This window comes from Littorina saxatilis, linkage group LG13 (genome assembly GCF_037325665.1).
Source record: "Littorina saxatilis isolate snail1 linkage group LG13, US_GU_Lsax_2.0, whole genome shotgun sequence".
Taxonomy (NCBI): domain Eukaryota; kingdom Metazoa; phylum Mollusca; class Gastropoda; order Littorinimorpha; family Littorinidae; genus Littorina; species Littorina saxatilis.
The window spans coordinates 43,209,952-43,234,218 of NC_090257.1; the positions used below are offsets into that span (position 1 = coordinate 43,209,952).

Genomic DNA, 24,267 nt, shown 5'->3' on the forward strand with positions numbered 1-24,267 from the left:
TTGTTACAATTTACTTTGAAGGATTGGTAATTTTCAGTTCTTTGAGTACTTGTTTGATCGTTGTTTTGTTTATTGGTGTTCATGTAACACACACACTTGCCTAGGGTACCTAGATATGCAGATTATTGCTGTCGGAATGTGTCAACAATAGTTTCAATAGTTGTGTAGCAACCATGGTGTCATTCTTACAATTAATTTCACAATTAACTGAATGCACTGAATATGAACAACGTTTTGTTCATGTTATGACAGTGTTTTGTAACACACTCATTGGCGAATAAACAGCATTTTTCTTGATAGCTTCAAAATCCGCCTTTAACCTGAAGATTTTTTGGGGGGTTTATCAAGTTTTGTTGTACAGTGTATTGTTTTCATTACCAAGTGGATGGATATATGCTTTATACCTTACAAAATAATGTGAAGTAAGACTTTTTTGGTGAAATGTAACACACTCAGTGTCAAAAGTGAGAAAATCTTCTCTGTATTGTGAATTGGAGCATGGTAGAAGTCATAAGACATCATTGTTAGGTTGTTATGGTTTTGCTCTTTCATTTTTCATTCTTTTGCATGCATTTTTCATGTGAATATCTTGACAGTGTCCTAAAGTTTGATTTTTTTGGTGAAATGTAACACACTCATTGGAAACTTTTAGGAATGACTTGACAGATAACTGATAATGGGAATAACGGGTCCGGTATCATTGATGCATTTCAACTCTTTACTATTATGTACTTGTTTCTCTTCCCATTACATGTATTTCTAAGGTTTTGTGTGTAAAATAAATAGGAATTTAGCAGTTTTGAATGTCTGTGTTGTGAGACACAGAAAGTTGATTTTTGTTTGAATACATTTTCACATCTTGTTCTGATTTGATTTTTTGTGCAGACTGTCCGTATGAAGTGTGTGGAACTAAGAATTGATTGACTGCTGAAACAGTAATCTTTTCAGTTCTTTGAGTACTTGTTTGATCGTTGTTTTGTTTATTGGTGTTCATGTAACATACACACATTCCTAGGGTACCTAGATATGCAGATTATTGCTGTCGGGGAATGCCACTTTTCACAAATGAAGATCAAGGTAGATACTAACTAATGCAGTTAACTTTTATTGTGTAATAGGTTTACTGTTAACTGTATATTAGAAAACAATGTGTGACACGGTGTTATGTAACACACTCCAGTTAAAATTTAAAATGCAATTCATTCCGCAGTAATTGATGAAAATACATTGTTACTGCCCAGACACAACTAAACACATAAACAGTTTTGCTGGACCCCAAAATGGAAAGTAATCCAAGAGTTTGTATTTGTGACTCAAGTGTCCCACACATTCGACACCTTTTCTGAGCCATGACCATATTCCAGCAGGACAATGCTCGCCCGCACACAGCACGACTCACCACCCAGTTCCTCACCGACCACCATATCCAGGTGCTTCCCTGGCCATCCATGTCGCCAGACATGAACCCGATAGAACACCTCTGGGATGAATTGGACAGACGTGTGCGCAGGCGAGAAGAAGCGCCGGCAAATCACCGCGATCTATTGCAGGCACTTCAGGAGGAGTGGGACACCATCCCACAGCAAGATATCCGGCATCTGATCCAGTCCATGCCCAGGGCCCGTATGCATGAACTGGAAGTCAGAAACACTGGAAGTAGAGGCCTCTTTTGAAAGTGGGAACTCCCGAAGTTAACTTTCTAACTGTTCCCTATGCATGAACGCCGTAGTGCTGACTTCGAGAGTATTCGGTCAAGGTCGCGAAAATTGGGGGAATCCCAACTAGTACCGTAAAGTACCTTGTAAGCGCCCAGTATCGAGTAAGCGCCCACCCCCCACTTTTAGTCCAAAACCGTGCATAGGGTATAGTACCTTGTAAGCGCCCACCCCCCACTTTACACCATTGAAATCAGGGGAAATAAAAATTCCGCACTTGATCTGCTAGTTTTGTGAATGATTTCCCTTTCTTGCAAACCCTCTCACGTGTGTCTGCACGCCTTGGATCTAAACGCCTGCAAGTCAATGATTACAAGATGCCGCGGATCAAATCGTACACTGTTGCATTTAAGCTGTCAGCTCTTGACTATTTGGATAATAACGCCAATGGAAACACACACACTCTCTCACACACACACACTCACACACACGGCACACACACACACACACACACACTACAATACTCCCCCTCCTCTCGCTCTCTCTCTCTCTCTCTCTTTCTAGCTTTGGCCAAGTAAAATAGACTGCTGCCCATATCCAGAAGACGTACCCCTTGTTCAAGGGAAACAGAGACACAGTGCGGCCGACAGCGGCACCTCTGCAGACAAGAAAAGGATGCGACGACATTTGTCTCCCCAAGCTCTTCTAATGACAATACGAACAAGAAAAACAATGGAAGATGAAAAAAGAAAGAAGATATGATTACGAAGTGATCAAACTTTCTTACTGAAAACTGCTCGTGCATAGGGTGTAGTACCTAGTAAGCGCCCACCCCCTACTTTGGGTCGGAATTGGTGCACAGGGGGGGTGGGCGCTTACAAGGTACTTTACGGTACATGCATTTGTTAACGGTAAGCTTGGCGACCAGAAGAAACAAGTCTCATCGTGAGTTCAAAAGGGCCAGGGCCGGACCCAGGGGGGGGGGTTCCAGAACCCCACCCCTGGAAAAAGCATACATGTGTTTTTTTAAAAATAAATTCGCTGATTTGCCCCCCCCCAAAAAAAAAGGAGGAACCCCCCCCCCCCCCCCCCCTTACAACTCATTTGGTCCGGCCCTGATGGCGAACGTTGTGCGCGCTGTAGTACTAACAGCGTTATTGCTGTTGTATTTTGAATGGTTAAACGAAAGGGTCGGTTCAAACCTGTGATGATTGTCTTGGAATCGAATGACTGCCTAGCTATGACAATGACTTTGTTGACCTGAATGTTAGGGAGAAAAATAAATGATTATGTTGAACTTTTTTCTCCTTTTTTAAAATTTTTTATCTCAGTTGGCAGGCAGCTTCAACCCTTTCTTTTTTTTGTTTGTTATCGGGGAGCATCCGTCTTTATTGATATTTTTTTCTGTTCTTTTTTCCTGCTTTTTATATTAATGTACAGTTGAAAGTCAAGATTGGATTTTTTGTGAAAGCATAGGACAGTTTCTTTACGCAATTAAAAAAAAATGAACACAGAGACAAAAACCGGTTGTTGCAGCCTGAATGCAATTCAGGCCTTTCAAGAAAAAGATTAATAAAAAGAAAAATTAAAAAAGGTTTGCTCCCAGCGGCACTTGAACCCAGAGCGCCGGATTGAATTTCCGAATCCGTAACCACTGCACCATGCTACTCGTGTGAAAAACGCGTGATGGTAAGATGAAATATGAGTTATTCAGTCGTGATGGTTTGAAAGCTCGCCACCTTCGCCGAATGACTCGAGCTCGTTTTTTTCGGTTAGTAACTGATCGAACTGTCGCTTTTGAGCCACTCTGTTTCAAGTATTTCACCTAAATTAAACAAGAATGTCACAGTTCGTGTTAATGGTGCAAGGTAGCCGATCGTCTCATTGTAGCCAAGTTACGACAGTTGCTCGATTGACGCATTTCACGCCTTCGATATTCTGTCTGAGCTCATTTCCCAATGAGCTGCCTTAAAAACAGGAATGTCCTGCAATTGTAGTATGCGTTGGAGCTTTCTTTTGGATGGGTAAGGACCCTTAAGAAGCGATATCGTCGTATAATAATGTCAAGTGAGAGACCCTGCAAATTAACATTGAAAGTGGGAACTTCGGAAGCAAAGTTGCCAGCTACTCGGTATGCAAGAGCTAAATTGAAAGCCGAAGTAGTGGCTTCGAGAGTTCTGAGGTCAAGGTCGAGGAAATTGGGGGAATCCCAATTAGTGCGCATGCGTTTGTAAACGGTAGGCTTGGTGACCAGAGGAAACAAATCTCATCGCGAGTTCGTAAATGGGCGAACGTTGATCGCGCTGTAGCTTTTACTATAGTTGTTGCTTCTGCCTGGTTGAACAAAAGGGTCGGTTCAAAGCTGTGATGATTGTCTTGAAATTGATAGACTGTCTATAATAATGATTTTGTTGACCAGAATGTTGGGGAGAATAAAACATTAATTTTTTTTTTATGTGGTAGCGAAGTCGGTTATGTTAAACCTCTTCTTTTTTTTAATGATTGTGTATCGGTAAAATTTTGGAAAAAATAGGTTGGTTAGAGCGAACGTTTGGGTAACTGGTAAATTTGAAAAGGCAGAAATCAATCAGTGTTTGGGGAATCAAGATATAAGGTGTAGTGAAAAGAAGATAAGTTCAGTGACTTTCATATTAATTGGGGAAATGTGTGTCCGAAATTTTACAAAAGATAAATTGTTGTACTTTGGTATATGTAAATTTTGTTTGTCCTCGTTAATTGTGAACAGGATAATTATAATGTTAATATAAAGTTGAAAGTCAAGATTGGATTTGTTTAGCCTACGCGCGTGTGTGCATGTGTGTTAGACATAGACATAGACATAGAACACTGTATTATCTCAATTAAGAGAAACTCGGGTGTGGTGAATCATAATAAACAACATAAAACGTAAGAACATCAATAAAATATCGAGGCACAAATACTCAGCTCATAATAGTGTGTGGTAAGGGGGAATGGGGGGTGCACACACACACACGCACCATCGAACACACGCACACACACACACAAAAACACACGCACGCACGCGCACACACACACGCACACACGCGCACGCAAACGCACACACAGGCAGGCAGTCGCACAAATACATACAAACACATACACACACTCACATGTGCGCGCGTGCACGTAAACAAACGAATGATTAAACAGATGCACAACTACACATGCACGCACGCACGCACACACAAACACACACTCACATGCACACACAAACACACGCAAACAAACGTATGAAGGAACAGACGCACAATTATACCCGCACGCATGCACACACAGGCAGGCAGGCACTCGCACAAATACATACAAACACACACACACCTCCACGTACACATACACACACACACACACACACTCACACTCATGCACACAACGACGCCCATTTTCATAGAAACACAGTAACCCCCTCGTATAAGCGGGGATGAAAGAGTGGTGGCCAATAACCCAGAACAAACAAAAGTCAAAGCTGGCAACTCAGGTTTGTATTCAGGGAAATTTGCACGAAATGCATGCACAAGATACGACTTTTCCTTCTATTTTCTCTCTTTGGGACTTTCATTTGCGTCAGCTCGGTTTGATATGAAAAACTGAAGAAAAGCCCTGCCTTTTTGCACTGAGAAACTGTGGAAGTAGCGTGTTTACTACTGGGTCTGGCTGTAGTACATTTACCCTCATTTACTTCCTCGTTAGCTTCCAAAGTCAACTCTTTTTTCGTCCCATGCATGCGAAAGTGAGGATGTACTTCCGATGTCGCTCAAAACTTTAGAAGTAGTCGCAAAATACCCTGAGTTACTCCCTCGCTTTGCTTCGAAGTAAACCCTTTTTCCGGCCCATGCATACAAAAATGAGGCAAGTACTTCCGATGTCACTCAAAACTTCGGGAGTTGTCGCGAACTTCCCCCATAAGCATACGGGCCCAGAAGGTGCCGGGCAGTTGTTGCTGCTCAAGGCAGTCACACCCCCTACTGACTTGACAGCCTCGGCACCCAATCGTATTGATTGACTGATTGATTTGAAGATGCAAATGAACTGTGTGTGCATTCAACTGTGTCCATACCAAATTTCAAACAAATGATCTAAATATTGGATTTTCTGTTAATTTTTTCGAAAAATAAAACAAATTTGGCAAGTAGCAACTATGCGTTTCTTTTTTTGAACAGTATACATGCACGGTCAACAGCTAAGCTGCTGACACGTCACCGGCGAGAGAAATACAGTACTAGGAATCTAGTAATATTTTCAAGCCCAATTGAAAATGACAACCATCAGAAAATATTACCCTGTCCTCCCATACCGATGACATGGGGCTAATATCATGCACGGTCAGCAGTTAAGCCACTGACACGACAGTCGGTGAGGAGAGACAGATCAGTATAATCTAGTTGAAAATATAGCCCGCGTTATTTTTGAAAGAACAGAATAAATAGCCAAACTGTACATCTACTGTCCACCCATCTCCTTGGGACAGAACCCACAAAGATTCATAGGTCGTAAAGAAGGTATGAATCTGAAAAGGATTCAGTAGACAAAATAATTGAAAACATTATGAATTTGGGTGTGCACCCCGAAAAAAACCCAGAAAAAAACGTGACCCAGAAATTTCCTTTGTCCCCCCACAGGGGGAATAATACACGACAAAAACAGAGTACTTCCCAAAAATGCACCAGAGCATGGTCCACATAAGTCATAACCCCACTTAATATTCATGGGACCCCATCACCCCAATCAATATTCATGAGGTCATGTGATGTCAGCGGGAAGATGGTCACTGACCTGTCGCCATTTTGTAAAGTGACCCTTCTCGCACGTGCCGCTAACACATTATTAATGCATTCATGAGAAATACAATGCTTTGCACAAAACATTTTGACATGCAGGTTGCAACATGTCACATTAAACAGAAAAGGCACGGGAGTCAATTCTAGGACACTGCCACGGTCCCAGGCTAACCCCTACGATATCAGCCTACCCGAAAGAGCAGGCTCACCCTGACGTACATGTATGAAAACACACGTGGTAAAACTAAAAGGCAGCACCCAAGCCCAGCTCGGAAAGTGCTGCTAGGTAAAAGACGTAAACGCCGCCCGGGGCTTGTAAGGCCCAGTCTTATCGTAAGCCCGGACAGCATAACGCCACGACTACATAATTGAGTCACATAAAGGTTAGCGAGCCCTCACAGGTAGACTTACCAAAGTCTCTTGTTATGGCGCGCTCGTCCGTCTTCTTTAGCCACGCTTCGGAAAAGGGAGTTGTTTCCCTTACTCCGTAAGGGAAATCCACAAAAAACACTACAGCACTGACAGAATGCTTGAAAGATAACGCTGCATAGAAGGCCACGCACGCGTTACTCATATTACGGACACTCTCGAGTCGGTGTATTAAAACAGATAAGGAAACAAAACTAGAAAAAAAAGCCATACCAGCAGCACTGGAGCCGCGGCCAGTAACTCAAAACTGCAATTAAACAACAAAACACTTGGCCGGCAGGTAGGTGTTAAATATCCCATGGCATAATTGCTGATACACTTCATATATAATTCTGACTGACCAGGAGAGAAGGGTAATAAAGGTCCCACATGATTGATTGCAACGACTGACCTTTTGGAACTGAAAGGTATCGCAGAAAACAAACTGTGACATGAAGATGTCCGTCTCGTTTCGAACAGTGGTCCAAGGCAGACAACTCGCGGGATACACATTCTGAGCAAGAGACCCGTTGATGCTGCCTTTGTTGTGTCGGTGAGTGTATTTATTTACAATCCGGGTTTTCGGGTGTTGCCGCGAGTCCTCACGCAAAAATCGACCAGGCCACAGTTTTGAAATTAAAAAAAGACCATTTAAAGGTGTGATTTTAGTTCCCCCACGAACACAGACAGTTCCGGGCCCCTGACTCAGTCGAAGAACCAGATTTCGTTTGAGCCGAATAACGGAGGTTGAAGACGCCTGCCTTTTCGTTGTTCAAACAACCAATCGCAAATTATTAACCACTGAATCTGATTGATTTTTCATTTGAGACAAAAAGGTTTTTCAAACGTGAACTTTAGGACATCGGATATACTCCTGACATTTAAAGCGCATGCTCAAAAAGTACAGCATGGTTTTCCCCGGTCTCCCCAAAGCTTTATGGAAATTACAAAATGACGCTTTGACCATATAGACTAGTGGGGCTCCTATGTTGCAAAATCAATCATTTCAAGTCTTGTGACAAACACCAAATTTGGCATACATGTACTGTTTTATGTGCTTAACAAAACCTGATACAGAGCCACCGCGAAAAATTAAAAAATCGGTAGTTTTTATAACAAAATTCAAAATGGCCGCCAGTAAAAACGGTTGGGTATGTTAGGCATATTTCATTTCATGTGACAAACACCAAATTTGGTATAAATGTATGGTTTTATGTGCTTAAAGCCATATGTACTCGATGACTATACACGCTAATTGCTTTACCAACAGCTGGAGACATGCTAAATTAAGTTCCCTGCAAAATATTGTGGTCTAGGACCCCTTCAATGTTGAGATATGTTAATTTTCATTTTGATCTGGATCGTCCTATTTATAGATTTGCCAACAGAGGTAGCGTTGACGCAAGGGAAATAACTCCGCGTCTTTGTTTACATCCAAAGTTTTTGAGACTCTAAAACAAGCTGTAATGCATGTATATGGTCCGCGCATGGCGACGCGACATATCGTCATTACATGGTCTTATGGTGCGTTTGACATCGATTATGGGCAAACTACACTTTGTAAACACGGGAGCGCGTACATATGCCTTTAACAAAACCTGACACAGAGGAACCGATAAAAATTAAAAAATCAGTAGTTTTAAAAAAAAATCAAAATGGCCGCCTGTGAAAAAGGTATTCAGGCGTATTTCAGTGATGCTACAAGTCATTCTCTTGCAATAGAAACTAACAGAAACAATTGTTAAACAAGAGGCGAAGCCATCAAGGCTCACGTAAGAAATCGATAAACAGTAACACAAACTCAATCACTCCGTCACACACACACACACACACACACACACACACACACACACACACACACACAAGTGACACACATACACACACACACACACACGCACGCACACACACGCACACACACACACACACACACACACACAGAAAGAGCATAGGTGAAACTGTGCAAGAAAGCGAGACACTAGATCTAGATCTGTCTGTCTGCATGTAGCCTACTTACAAGGACACGACTGCCAACTAGTCTCGGCGCGCTCAAAATAATAATGACCGAGACTTTCAGTACTTCCTTCGCGTGACGTCTAACCCTCTTACGTCATAATGTGACGTCAATGTAATGTGACGTCTTCAAATGTTAGAGTTTCTACCACAGACATACACACGCACATACGCACGCACGCACGCACAGACAGACAAAGTTACGATCGCATAGGCTACACTTACGTGAGCCAAACATAACAATACTGTATACATGATCAATGGTGCAGCGATTGGTTGGACGGCGTGGGTGGCAGGGTTGAAGAATCGTTGGCTTACCTAACCTGTGCCAACAAAAAACTATCGCACAAATGTTCGTACCAAAACGAAAACATTTATTCCAGTGCCATTTTATTCCATGTGTCTATGCTATTAAGGGCACACAACGTGGCTATCTGGAACTCCTTTAATATAAAAGATTGAATTTACATGGGTTATGTGACCGCCGCCTAAATAAGGGTACCCCAAAAATCAAATTGATAAAAATGAAAGGTATAATAATGACATAACACTAAAAAGATTCATCCTGTTCTGGATAGATGTTGTGCCTCATGAATTTTTTTGGACTTTTTAATGGGTACCTAAAGTTGTGATCACATCCCCTTTGCCACGTTAAGGGTACCCTTATTTGGCGGCGGTCATGTGACCCCTGTAACTAAATCTTCTTTTATCTGAAAGATGTGCCATTTGTGAGAGCCTTTACTGGCAGTGGCATAAAAAGTTTGAATAAAATGATACGGGAATGAATGTTTGAGTTGGGGTACGAAAATGGGTGCAATAATATTTTTACACAGTTTAATTTGCTGATTTTCACAGGCATGCAAGCACAGCTGCAGAGAGCAGAGCTCTTCAGTCCTTCTTTGCAGCATTTGCAGCGTTTTGTTGTACAGCACTTCCACACTTCATGCGTTCGGCTCGGCACATGCTGGATACCTCTTGAAGGCTCGTCCAAAATAACTCCCACTTTCCAGCCTTGGACTGCCAGCCCCACAATTATTGGTGTTGGGTTGTTTGCCTGATTGTATATTTACTGACGTAGTCTAATTGGTAGATTGCCGCTCTTCTCAAACTCATGTCCTGCAACAGCACGTTACTTGTAAGGGTGTTTTGGGGAATTTGGCAGCGCTTTTGACTGAAGAGGTACCTTCTAGCACTGTTCACACCCAGGAAGTTTGGTTTTGTCCTGCAGAAGTACCACAAAATGCTCTTGAACTGACCTGTCAGTAGTACTTAGCTCTCAAAGAAGAGCAGACAACCTGAGGAAAGATTGTGTGATGTCTACTAATGCATGCCATACTTGTCAAGCCCCCAATACCACCGAAGAACAACACAGTATCACAGTCTGTAAAACTGTGAAACATGGGCAGGCAGGGTGACTTCTCGGGGCCAATGGCTTTGGCAATGTGGTGAGTAAAAAATGGCTGAATCCTTTTCCATAGCGATGCACACTTCATAAGCAGAAAACTGAAATCAGCTGGGATGAGAAGCAGACCGTCTTAGATGTCTGGCCTCCTCTAAATCCATGGTGTAGGAAATCCACCTGGGGTACCCTTCATACAAAAGCTGAAAAGTGACAATTTTATTTGAATAATGTTTACTATTTCAGAGAGTTAGCCAAAGTCTTCACACAAAAGATAAAATGCAAAAATTGTATTTTAACTTTTTGTATAATTCTTACTATTTAAGGTCAATACAAAAAAACTGTTTCCAGTTACCCAACTGATTCTTAAATCTTGCTGGCCGCTACATTCATTAGAATTCTAACAGTCGCTTACAGAATGTTGACCCTTGTGAGGGTATGGTAAACCCACCAAATTCACAGAGGTAGCTTACGCATATGTGTGCATACTTGTTAATTATCAAAAAAAAGATGCAAACTGTTCAGCTACTCTGGAGGTATTAGGTACCAACCTTGATAGTAATGGTGAAATCAGCTCGTTTGTGTGGCACCGGCAGAATTGCTCATAATGTATTCACGCAGCACTCTTGTTCTCAGGAACCCGCATGTGGTGTAACCCTCAGTTGTATATTCTGTTAAAATAAAATGCACATCAATGCACGGTCAACCTAAATTAAGTAAAAGGTTGAGAAAAAAGTAGCACACCAAAATCGTAACAGTGTTGAGACTCAGACTCAGAGAGAGGTACCACTTTTTTCAAAACCACTCATTTCTCATTTCATTAGCACATAAGCTTATTGCATACTTTTGTCTTTTAGCTATCATCTTTGAAAGTTTGATCACAAGACCGTAGAGACATGGGAAATGGTCCCCCCCCCCCCCCCCCCCAAGCTGGCCCTCCTACTAGTTAGTACATGTCATTGTCACTGTGGCCTACTCACTCTAAGTCACCCCCCCCCCCCTCAGTTTTTTCAGAAACTTATGGAAGTCAAGTCCTTTATAATAGGCAGGACTAATTATCATGCCTTGAACAATCTCTGTCTCCTTGCCTTTTATTCAAAGTTCTTTTAACTTGTCCAAAATCATGTGGGTGGCGAGCATGGTTTTCTTTCATTCAATCAACAGATAGATCTAGATCTATCACAATCCATTTTCAGCAAGATTTGAAAGTGTGCAGCATTTCAGAGCTTCAGCCGATCAAAAACAGACCCGAGGGGACAAATAAAGATTATAATGACGTGAAATTGGTGAATGAAAGGGTAATCTTAAAAACTTACCCTCACAAACGTTGTTTTCGCTCAATCAAAACACGCATTGGTACGGAGGCCGCCATCTTGAATTTTCTAGCTGCGGATATATACTTTTCTAAAAAAAATATAAAACTAAATGACAGAACACGTATATTCCCAAGCTTGGGACCTGTTGGCGTAACATATCAAGATCAAGATCAAGAACACAAAAGTACCCATGAAAATATTTATTTCATGTATATATTATCACCAGACAACTTCTGGTGCATTGTTAAAGTTTACATTTGCTGAGTTGGAAATATTTACTGCTGATGGCTTTTGGTATGAAAATCGTCTGCTGTAGGTGCAGCCTTTTATTCATTATTATAAACACAAAAATCAATTTCTGAAGTGGCTCTGTATCTGAAAGCATTTAAAACATCATAAGGAACAATATCACGAAGTATGATGTTTGTCACAAGATGTGATTAATTGTTGAGTGATTCTGCAACATAGGAGCCCCACTAATATGAGGAACATAAATTGCAATCAAAAAGTGTTCTAAAAGCCAGAACACATCTGTGAACATGACCGCTAACAATCTGTTGACACTGCGTCATGTTTTGACAGCAATACTGAATGTTTGTTTGTTCGTTCATGGGCTGAAACTCCCACGGCTTTTACGTGTATGACCGTTTTTACCCCGCCATTTAGGCAGCCATACGCCGCTTTCGGAGGAAACATGCTGGGTATTTTCCGTGTTTCTCAGTATAACCCACCGAACTCTGACATGGATTACAGGATCTTTTTCGTGCGCACTTGGTCTTGTGCTTGCGTGTACACACGGGGGTGTTCGGACACCGAGGAGAGTCTGCACACAAAGTTGACTCTGAGAAATAAATCTCTCGCCGAACGTGGGGACGAACTCACGCTGACAGCGGCCAACTGGATACAACTCATGAATCCAGCGCGCTACCGACTGAGCTACATCCCCGCCCGACAGCAGTAATGAAAAGGTTTAGGATCCGAAACGGTATTTGGATCTATTTGATATGTAAACTGTTCAAAAAAAGAAACGCATAGCTTGTAATATTTGGTTAATTTAGTTATATGGCTACAAGGATATCCACCAAACTGCAGAAAATGTTTATCTGGTCGTCGACCTTTCGTCCATTGCCACAAGTGAGCTCTGCACGTGACGCATGCGTTATCAGTGGCTACAATGTCAAAATTGCTCATTTGGCATGACCACTCGTCATGCTTCAGTGTAATCTCGTGAAACTCGGGGAATATTGAGCTCTCACCATGTCTTCCAAAACCCATAAAAGCGGATTGTTCGCCACAAAGAAATCAGACGACAATTCAGCGACGAAAGATGGCCCGATTGAGCAGAGAAGACCGCCAAATTGCATTGGGTCGTTTACAAGCAGGCCAAAGTCAAAGTGCAATCGCCAGGCACTTCCACGTGTCCCAGAGCACCATCAGTAGACTGTGGGTCAGGTTTCAAGCCACTGGCTCCGTTGCTGACTTGCCACGAGCGGGAAGACCAAGGGCGACAACTGCTGCTCACGACCGCTTCATACGGCTCCGCCACCTCCGGAATCGTTTCCTGTCGGCCTCATCTTCTGTCCAGGCTCTCCCCGGGCCACGCCGATTATCGGACCAGACCGTGCGGAACCGCCTGCATGAAGCTGGTTTGAGAGCTCGCAGACCTCACAGAGGAGCTGTCCTCACCCGCCGCCATCGCCAGAACCGAGTGCAGTGGGGCAACCAGCACCTTCGCTGGACCGTCCGGAATCACTGGAGACACGTGTGGTTCAGCGACGAGTCCTACTTCCTGCTCCAGCGACATGATGGTCGGAGGAGGGTCTACCGGAGAGTAAACGAACGTTACGCGCCCAACTGTGTGGATGAGGCACCCGTTCATGGTGGTGGAGGCGTCATGGTGTGGGGGGCGATCAATACCGCTGGAAGGAGCACCCTGGTGCACGTCCAAGGGCGCATAACTGCCCAGCGATACGTGGAGGAAATTCTGCGCCCACACGCCCTTCCTCTTCTGGCTGACCAGGATGCCATATTCAAGCAGGACAACGCTCGCCCGCACACAGCACGACTCACCACCCAGTTCCTCACCGACCACCATGTTCAGGTGCTTCCCTGGCCATCCATGTCGCCAGACATGAACCCGATAGAACACCTCTGGGATGAATTGGACAGACGTGTGCGCAGGCGAGAAGAAGCGCCGGCAAATCACCGCGATCTATTGCAGGCACTTCAGGAGGAGTGGGACACCATCCCACAGCAAGATATCCGGCATCTGATCCAGTCCATGCCCAGAAGGTGCCGGGCAGTTGTTGCTGCTCAAGGCAGTCACACCCCCTACTGACTTGACAGCCTCGGCACCCAATCGTATTGATTGACTGATTGATTTGAAGATGCAAATGAACTGTGTGTGCATTCAACTGTGTCCATACCAAATTTCAAACAAATAATCTAAATATTGGATTTTCTGTTAATTTTTTCGAAAAATAAAACAAATTTGGCAAGTAGCAACTATGCGTTTCTTTTTTTGAACAGTATATATAACGCAATCAAATGTGTACTTACTAAATGACGGATCAGCAACCAGAATACCCGATATCTCAAACCAACACCCCTCCGCCATTGACATAACCTTGGTTAGTCCCACTCTCGGATTAACAACGGACTGGTGCGTTGTGTCAGACAAATTAAAAAGCGACCACTTACCAATCATGATATCCATTATTGGGAAATCACCACACACAGAGCCAGGTCCAAAAGCCTTAAAATACAATTATAAAAAGGCGGACTGGGCAGTTTTCAAGGACGCTGTCACTAAGTCTGCCGATGCACATACCCTCTTGGATGGCAATCCAGAGTCCCAAGAAAGTATCGACAACAAATATAAACAGCTAAGATCAAACCTGCTGAATGCAATGGAATTGTCAATCCCCAAAACAAAACCTTTTATCGGACCCAGTAGAACTGATCAGAGCCCATGGTGGACAGAAGAATGCAGAACAGCCATCAGGTTAAAAAGAACTGCAAAAGAGAAGTATGATCGCTTCAGGTCTGCACAAAACCACAACAATATGAAATCAACTGAAGAACAATGTGACAAAATTATAGACAAAGCAAAAAAAGAATATTTTGAAAACATTTCCAGCAAAGTGAGCGATTACAGAGATGCTGGAAAAATTTGGACCAAAATAAGAAAATTCAAATGCAGACACAAGCAGGCTGAACGTCCTCTTATGCACGAAGGAAAAAAATATGAAAGCCTTCCTGAAAAAGCAGAACTGTTTGCAGATATTTTTGCAGCAGCAAGCCAAACAGATAAACTGTTATGTGAGCAGGAACTCTTCCGTAAGAAGTGGGAGGATAAACAGGACTTAAACGACCCAGAACTCAACCCTTCCTTAAAAATAAATGCTCCCTTATCCATTCAAGAACTGAAAACGGCTATAGCATCGGTGACAAAAGTCCGATCCGCCTGTGGTTCTGATCCAATAAACTATCAGGTCATACAACATTTACCAAACCAAGGATTAAATCTTTTACTGGATTTTTATTCAACATGCTGGAAGTCTGGCCTGATTCCCACAGCTTGGAAAGAGGCTGTTGTGATCCCCATTTTAAAGCCTGGAAAACCAAGAGCTGACCCTTCCAACTGGCGCCCTATATCTCTGACCTCCCATCTGAGCACAATCTATGAAAGAATACTAAAATCCAGACTAGAAGATGAAATGGAAAGAAAAAAGGTAATACCCCTGTGCCAAGCCGGTTTCCGTCGAGGCAGGGGTGTCTCGGATCACATTGTAAAACTGTCCTCCAAAATTAAGAAAGCTCTCTCACGCAAGAAGTCTCTCTTTGTTGTCTTTTTTGACATCAAAAAAGCCTACGATACAGTATGGCACCAACGATTGTTGTTCAAATTGAAGCAATTAGGCATCAGTGGTAATATGTTTCAATACATAAAAAGCTTTCTACTGAACAGATCCTTTCAAACTGATTATAAAGGTGCCAAATCATCCACTCGCAAAGTTGACATGGGAGTGCCACAGGGCTCAGTAATAGCACCACTGCTTTTTAGCATTATGCTGCATGACATATCGACAATTAAAACACATGGAGCCGAACTGACGCTTTATGCGGATGATATTGCTCTATGCAAAGAGTATCAAAACAAAACCTATAAAACAGAACACAAATTCTCTAAAGAGTGGCAAACAGCTATAGATAAAATTGCGACCTATATGCGGGAGAATGGCTTCACTCTCTCTGTCGAGACAACTGTATTCGTTGTCTTTACAAACCGAAAACTGGAAGATCGAGAAAAGATACAGTTCTCACTAGATAAATCTGTTGTCTCACCCAGTCAGCAGGTGAAATATCTGGGCGTACTTTTCACCTCAAATGGACTATGGACTGCTCACTTAAAGTATCTTTTAAGCAAAGCAAATAAGACCATCAACCTTCTTAAAATACTGGCTGCCCAACCATGGGCAAAGTGCCCAGTTATTCTAACAAACATCACCAGAGCTCTTATAAGATCAAGACTATCATATGGACAGGAGGCCTACTTCTCGTCGGCTCGAAAATGGCTTGATAAGCTACAGTCAGCGGAATGTCGTGCCCTTCGGCTTGCCCTCGGACACCCAAGGCATTCAAAGCAGGCCATTGTATACCACCAAGCAGGATTCCTCCCTCTTGACATGTGGCGGCGTAAGTGCTGCGCAGATTACAATGTTCGAGCCAACACAGTGCAAAACTCAACAAAAGAGGAGCTACAACCGCATTACAATCATGTCCAAAACAAAAAGGCCCACTTTGGCACTACTTTCTCCTCACTGGCTCAATTCAATGCTTCACTCTTTAGTGAAATCAGTGTCGACCCAAATGATGTGGCCCAAAACCCCATATCTCGTGATCCCTCATGGACAATGAAAGAAATGAATTTTGACACAGAATATTGCACAGCTACAAAGGATGATCTGTTATTACTCAGGATACAAGCCCTTGAGCACATTGATATTGTATACAAAGGCCATGTTCATGTTTACACAGACGGGTCAGTGTTGAATGACAAGAAGGCTGGCGCAGCTTTTGTAATCCCCAGCGATGACATGACTGGGAAATTTAAACTGTGCAACAGAAACTCGATCTTCTCAGCTGAGCTCCTTGCCATCTGCATGTCGCTTGTTCATCTCAATCTCAAGAACACTCCTCCTCAAAAGATAGCTATATTCTCTGACTCCAAAGCAGCCATTGAAGCATTAAGATCTAACAAAAGATCAAAAAGACATGATCTTGTCATTGCCATAAAGGAGCTGGCAAATAAAATTATAAAAAAAAGGAAGCGAGATTAACCTGGTCTGGTGTCCAGCACACGTGAACGTGCCTGGCAACGAGAAAGCGGACAAAGCCGCTAAAGAAGCTGCCCAAGGCATAGGCGCCTCCGAGGTAGACCTGCCATTGTCTGCTTCTGAGATCAGTAGCCTTACAGACTCTCTTCTCTGGAGAGAATGGAGGAACAAATATATGCACAAGGCTATGAGCTCTGGCTGGCTCATTCGGGAAGCCCCATCAAAACAGATGAACACCTATAATGCATGCCCACGTGTAATTAAAAGGATTAACCGCCTTAGGGCAGAAGCTGGGAATTACCAATTTCTAGAGCTTAAATGCACCTGTCAATCCGACCTCACCATTGCTCATTTGACTTTGGAGTGTGATTTGAACTCATGCCACTTTCAACCCCTGACTCAGTTTATAAACTCAAATAGAAATATTCTGCCAAATACCTCAAAGGAAAAATTAAGCTATCTTTTAAGTTTTAATAAAGACCTTGGGTGGCAAGGTCCCAAACTTATCGCTGGACTTATGCACACGCACCCACTTGGTCCCTGGATATGAAGAGACATTGCTGCGGCTGACGCCATTGCTTCTCATACAGCTACTATATATTTTTATCAGAACTTTTAAAAATACCATTTTATATCCAAGTATCTCTTAACACCATTTTTAATTAGATGAGCGAGAGTGTGCGGGGGGCGGGAGGGTGGTGAACCACTGTACATAAAGGGAATGTTTGTGTGCGTGCCTGTGTGTGTTCTTAATCTAAGACAAATGTCGCCAATGTTTTTACAGAGTGACGTTAAATAAACGATTTTATCATCATCATCATGTGTCGGTATGTTCTGACCTTCCTCTGAGAAGCCATAACAGACTAAAAAGGGCTTACAGCTAAGCTCTAAATGTCTCATTCCTGTGTGAGTGGACTTCGCCTCCAAAGGTGATTATGGTGTTTCGGCACTCGATTACATTCGGCGTCGTCAACATGAATGGGACTCGACATGATATGATCATGAATGGCATTATGGTCACTGAATCATTTTCGTGCTGTTCCCATTCCACGAATCTGGGAGGGACCGAAGCTTGGAGGATCCATGGTTCGGTTAATTCAAACGGGGGGCGGGTGTGACAGGGAGACTACCGCCGCCCTTCACAGCAGACTCTGCAGAGTTGTGCGCCTTAGAAGTTGTGAGATATTTATAGCTCTTTATAGCTCGCAAAGCAACACCTGTGGATTGTAGAGTTCTGTTTGTGATATCGTAAATATTCTGCATCAAATTTGGTGGGCATATTCAGGTGGACCCCGGGCACAAACTGGTGGATAAAAACCGGCGAAGCCGGGTATTCCTCTAGTATGTATATATATATATATAGCTATTCTGTTGGACACGTGGGGGAATTCGGGGGCTGTGATTGGATGGTCTCACACATCCCTTTTCCGATCATCAAAGCATAACGCTACGAAAGTCGGCCATTTTTGCCGATATCCAAACGATATCGGCAAAAACAAAGACGCATGGTTCCGGTTTCTTCCACGTGTATAAAGTACACGCATACCTCGCCAGGTTTGTTCCTGTGACTAGTCAACAGACGATGCCATTTGCTTTGTGTGTGTTTTTGTTGTTGCTTACTGTACATGACATACATTACGTTTAAAATCCAGTTCTTTAACAGGCAACAAACCTTGCACATTTCCAGAAGCTGCAATCTGAAGAGACCTATCTCTGATTCTAGCAGACGATCTCTCCAATGTTTAACACAAAATCAGCAAACTCTCCTGTCACATAGAACGTCCATTGTATAGTGCAATGTTGAAATGAAGTTTCCGGTCTGAAACATTTCGTCGTTTCTTCTGAGACAATCCTTATTCTCTTATCATCTACAGATTTACCGCAGTCTTCACCACGCGAATTCCCAACAGAAGTCAGACTTTCGAACATACAATCTACGTAGGCAAGCATGATACGTCATGACGTCATATGATTCCTAACATATTGACGTAATGCTAAGCATCCGGTTATCTCGAGTTTTCTCCGTAATACATGTCCGTGGGTTTTTCAATGTTCGGTTATTTCCGTGGCTTCATGCGGAAAGGGAACCGTCGTCTGCAATCAACGACATGGACCATTCTGGTACTTGTTGCCGACAAAAACATGATTTTAACACAGAATTTAATGTCAGAATAGCTATATAAACGCTATTGTGTTTTCATCGTAGCAATAGGGTCCGATATTTAGACTCGAACAAGTATAATGCGACTCGTCTTCGACTCGTCGGCATTATACTCGTCTCGTCTAAATATCGGGCCCTATTGCTACGCTGAAAACACAATAGCTGTTAATATATATATATATAAAACATCAGAAATTGTGAAAGAAACAATTGAAAGTCAGCAGAGACTTTCTTCCGAGATTTGTTAAAATCTCTTAGCAGAGAGAGAGAGAAATAAGTATCCCTTCACAGACAGCCTATTGGGAGCATCAGACCCTCCTCAAGGGGGACCGAGATTTACAGAGCAAAGTCCCTTTGTGGGGGACGTATCGCAAGGTAATCTAGTCCTGAGGAGGACCATTGTATTCTCTGAATGGTAGCTTCTGTTGGCATGGGAGACTACCCTCATCTGACAACCCCAAGAGGATATCTGTGAAGGGAAACACTTTGATTTAAGGCCAAAGTGTAGAATTGATATTTATTAAGAAAGAATTTAGAAATTTAGACAAGTTTTAACCAAGAAATTAGGTTAAAACAAGGGAAATTTGAAAAAAACTAAAGGGAGGTAACTCTGTACCAGCCTGCAGATCCAGAAATGGATACGCGAACAAGTTAGATCTAATTTTGAAAAGGTTAAACAGGAAAAGCGGTCAACTTTTCACTGCTGTTCAACACAGGACTTGGTAAAGAAGAAGTTTTCTGCCTTATTCAATTGGATCGCTTTAAAGCTATATATATATAGTTTTATTCCTGTTTACAGAAATTACCTGTCTGACAATAACAGGGAAATTAAGCTAGTGCTGGAAAACGAGTCTTTTGCTTTTGATGGAATTGTGTTTATCAAAACTGATTGTATGTTGAGCATTACCTCAATTAAAACACCAACAAGGAAACTACAAGTGGTGCAAGCTGGTTGGAGTCAGCGCTGCCTTTACAAAAAAGGCGTGGATTTTAAGGTAAATACATTACATGTTTTTTTATTTTTTTATATATAAACGGTTGAAAATGGATTTTTTTTGACACCTTAGAAAGTTCAGAACAGTCTTTATGTTGTTTTTGTACAAGATAGTGCCGAATAGATGGGGAAAAACTGTCTTGTTTCATTGGCGAAAAAGGATAAACATTTTTAAAATCTGCCTTTTGATGCTCAGTTCTGCCGTTTCCATGTCAACGGATAAAAGCTCTTTTGGATATCTGCAGTTAGAAAGGTTTTAGACAAAAACTAAATTAGCTTCAAGAAACAGACAAAAGTCACATATTTAAGACTTCATATGATAATATACATTTGCACAGGGTTTAAACAACAGCATTGGTTTGCATAATATGAAGTCATTATCTTTGCTAATAAAATATTATCTTGTCTTAACTTATCTCTTTGTGTGTGTGCGTGTGTGTGTGTGTGTGTGTGTGTGTGTGTGTGTGTGTGTGTGTGTGTGTGTGTGTGTGTGTGTGCATAATTCATAATTACCTGCCATGAAAAATACACATCAAGTGTCGTTTTGAATCCTAAACCTTTTCATTACTGCTGTCAAAACATGACGCAGTGTAGAGGTTGTTAGCGGTCATCTTCACTGATGTACATGATGATTTCAATTAAACTACAAAACACACACACACACACACACAAATACACACACACACACACACACAGTGACACACACATAGTACACACACCGGAGAGCGATCCATCTTTTTATCTTGGCGGCTTTTCAACAAAGACGAAAGTGAAACTAAAATTCCAAAAATCGAACTGGAAAATATCTGACAATAAATGTCTCCAAATAAAGTAAAATGTCTTTACAACTTATTAAAGTTTATAATTAATATCTAATCAAAATAACACATTTAAAACAGCTTGAACAATTTAATTAAAATTCAAAAATATGAAACTTAGTTAGCCAAGTTGAAAAGGCTAATAAAAGGGAGGTAACAATCAATGTACACACATTACCAAAATAACAACAGTTGCTTCCCATGAACTACCAACCTAAATCTTTCTGTGTACATGTTCAAAACAAGACGATAGGTTTTGAATGTGTTACACACTTAAAGGCTGACATAGTTCTATTTAATTAGTTTAATTACTTCCAGGGCTTTTCCCATCGTTGCGGGGTTGTATAAATTAAGCTTCCTGCAAAGTTTTAGGTTTGAAGTCCTTACCAATTACGAGAAATAATTAATTCTTTATTGCATTGTTTAGCAACAGTTCTCCAGGACTTGGGCTATTTTTAGACCGTTGACGTCACTTCGTGACGTTTCGTAAACCAAAGATGTTTGCGCAGCGTTCCATTGTTGTGGCAGCCGTCCTTGGTCGGTACGGGAACGGGGCCTAGAACGGTTGTGTGGAATGGGGGTGTTATACGTGACACTTGTGGGCACTGAGATACACGAGGGGAATGCCCACTGCTCCCCATTCTTGTGTCATGACCCCCCCCCCCCCCTCCCTTCCCCTCTAGGATAAATATCACTCAGTCAGTCACACACAACACGAGAACCAGTACTGACTCGAGTTAGGCCTACATCAATTTTTTTTGTATGAAAATGAAAGTACACTTGAGGAAGGATTCCAGCCTCCAGCTTGGAGAGGGAACGCCAAGTGAAACAAGTCGCGTAAGGCGAGATTACTACATTTAGTCAAGCTGTCCAACTCACGGAATGAAACTGAACACACTGCATTTTTTCACTATTAGACAAGACAGCTTTGTCAATCCCCGCGAGAAGGAAATCGTTCACTTTTCACGTGCAAAACGAAGTGAAATTGACAAGCCTTCGGCCTTGGTCAATAAATATGAAACACGGCCTTCGGCCTTGGTCAATAAATATGAAACAAAAGACGATATGCTCCCCCTCGGACCGACAAAAAAGCTGGTCTGACAACAAACCACCAAACATCGTTTTTGTCATCATTTTGATAGTGAAAAAATAAGTGCCAAATCAACACAGGGAGCCATGCTTTGAAACACGAGTTCCGTTTTGATAACACATGGTTTTGGGCCCCAGCACGTTGTTGCAATCAAAGCTGGCGTGTCACAGTGAAAGTAATTGTTTATTTATTGTTTATTGCATCAAAGAGTATGGTATGTGTGTGTGTGTGTGTGTGTGTGTGTGTGTGTGTGTGTGTGTGTGTGTGTGTGTGTGCGTGCTGACGGTAGTGGTTCATTAATTAAAGGCACAGTAAGCCTCCCGTAAACCATCACAGAGCTCCCCGAGCGTCTAAATACAGTACAAGCATACTTCCATTTGAACGCTCACCGAACGGGAACATCCTGGCTGCTTTCTGTCGAGCGTGAGACATTTTCAAAGAATTTATTTTCGTAGACTTGTTCCGTTAACAACAACGGCGCCTCGTTTTTGCGCTAGACCTAACTTTTAAAATCTAAATAATAAATTGACAGCTTGTTACACAAACATTCTTTAATCATAAAAGAATTCGTTTTTCATCAAGACAAGATCAGAACAATTCGAAGTTGTGAAAGTTTAAAAAAAGAAAAGCCCGGAAGCAGGGTCACGCAAGGGTCGTAGCAGACGACGGCCGGTTTATCAGTGCAAATCGCCGTTCCTCTCAACAGTCAAAAGCCATCGCTAGAGTTCTTGTGAACCACAGCCGTTGTTTCGTGCATAAAAAAAACGTGCTATTGTAGATAAGCTCACGTCAAGTCGCATTCAAATTACTAACTATGACGACTGCATTGTGAAAAGGGAAAACTGGATCACACGGGTTCACGATGGCTCAGGGGTAAGATAAACCACGCAAAAATAAATTCTTTGAAAATTGTTCGCTCTTTACGGAGGGCACCTAGGATGTTCTCAATTGGTGAGTGTTTAAATGAAATGGTGTTTGTACTGTGTGTAAAAGCCTGACCGTATCTGTGATGGTTTACGGGAGGCTTACTCTGCCTTTAACGTCAAAGGTAGATATAATTCTATATTGCGATTTCTATAAGTGTGTGGCGACGCCCTGCAGCAGATGTGTAATTCTTTGTGCATAAGACTGCTCAGACTGCAGTGCAGTTGTTCACAAGAACAGGTCGCTATGTGGAGAGTTTGCTGATTTTGTGTTAAACATTGGAGAGATCGTCTGCTAGAATCAGAGATAGGTCGCTTCAGATTGCAGCTTCTGGAAATTTGCAAGGTTTGTTGCCTGTTAAAGAACTGGATTTTACACGTAATGTATGTCATGTACAGTAAGCAACAACAAAAACACACACAAAGCAAATGGCATTGTCTGTCGACTAGGCATACACGTCAGCCATTGTTGTTACAGTTTTGAGTCAACATTGTACGTATTCTTCCGCAACAGGGTCCAATCGTCTGGGTTTCAAATGTTCTAAAAATAAATTCTAGCGTTGATTATTTTTTAGCCCTCTTTATTCTTACTTCGAATAATCCACGTGTGATTTTTGGGTTTAATCAAAGTAGTTCGTTCTAATTTCTCACTTGTCTAAAAATAATCAACTAGATTTAATCCACCCCTCGGTTGCATTGCAGGAGTTGTATAAATGACTGTAATCGACTTGAGAAATGTTCACACCGATAATACATGATAAAGAAGGATTCGTTGTGCCCGATTATGGGCTACAGTTGGAGATGGAAGTTCACCAAAAATTGGGACCATACTAACAAAAATACGGTGGGTAAAATAGGCGCCCCCAAACGCCACCCCAGGCCGCTTTGGACGGGTAGAAATTCCGTAGTTTCCAAGTCTATGGATAAAGCTCGCGTAAGAAGAATACGTCACGGTCGAAAGTTTTTGACGTCAATTAATGCATCATGACGTCATGCCTCCCTGTAGTCTTTCTCTCTCGCGCTGTGTGTGTGTTTGTGTTCATTTTGTGCACATGTGTTAGTGTTACTGTTAGTGTGTGTGTGTGTGTGTGTGTGTGTTTGTGTGTGTGTGTATTTGTGTGTGTGTGTGTGTGCGCGCGCACGCGTGCATGAGTCTGTACTCGTAACCTTTTCAAATTCCTATTTATACATAAATGCATATTTTATATTGTAAAGCAGTATGCATTGTTAGAGGATTTTTTTTTTTATTTTTTTTTTTTTTTTTTTTTTTAGTAGCAGTGTTTAAATGTCGAAGCTGCTTTTCCCATTTTTACCCAAGAGACCGACTGTATATTGTGTTATTGTATTTGTCAGACTTG

The 24,267-nt window shown here is 42.1% G+C and overlaps 2 long non-coding RNA genes across 2 annotated transcripts in view; both read right to left on the reverse strand.

Annotated features, from left to right (window-relative positions):
* LOC138945805 (uncharacterized) overlaps positions 1-23,627 on the reverse strand; it is a 41,856-nt gene extending 18,229 nt beyond the window's left edge. The window contains exon 1 of the long non-coding RNA XR_011449120.1: positions 23,330-23,627. This is a non-coding gene — a long non-coding RNA (uncharacterized lncRNA). The remainder of the gene's footprint in view (positions 1-23,329) is intronic.
* On the reverse strand, positions 9,333-11,705 carry LOC138946109 (uncharacterized). The gene is made up of 3 exons (XR_011449204.1): positions 11,585-11,705; positions 10,820-10,939; positions 9,333-10,471 (listed from the first exon to the last, which is right to left on the reverse strand). It is a non-coding gene; the product is annotated as an uncharacterized lncRNA (long non-coding RNA).
* Positions 23,628-24,267: the final 640 nt, after the last annotated feature.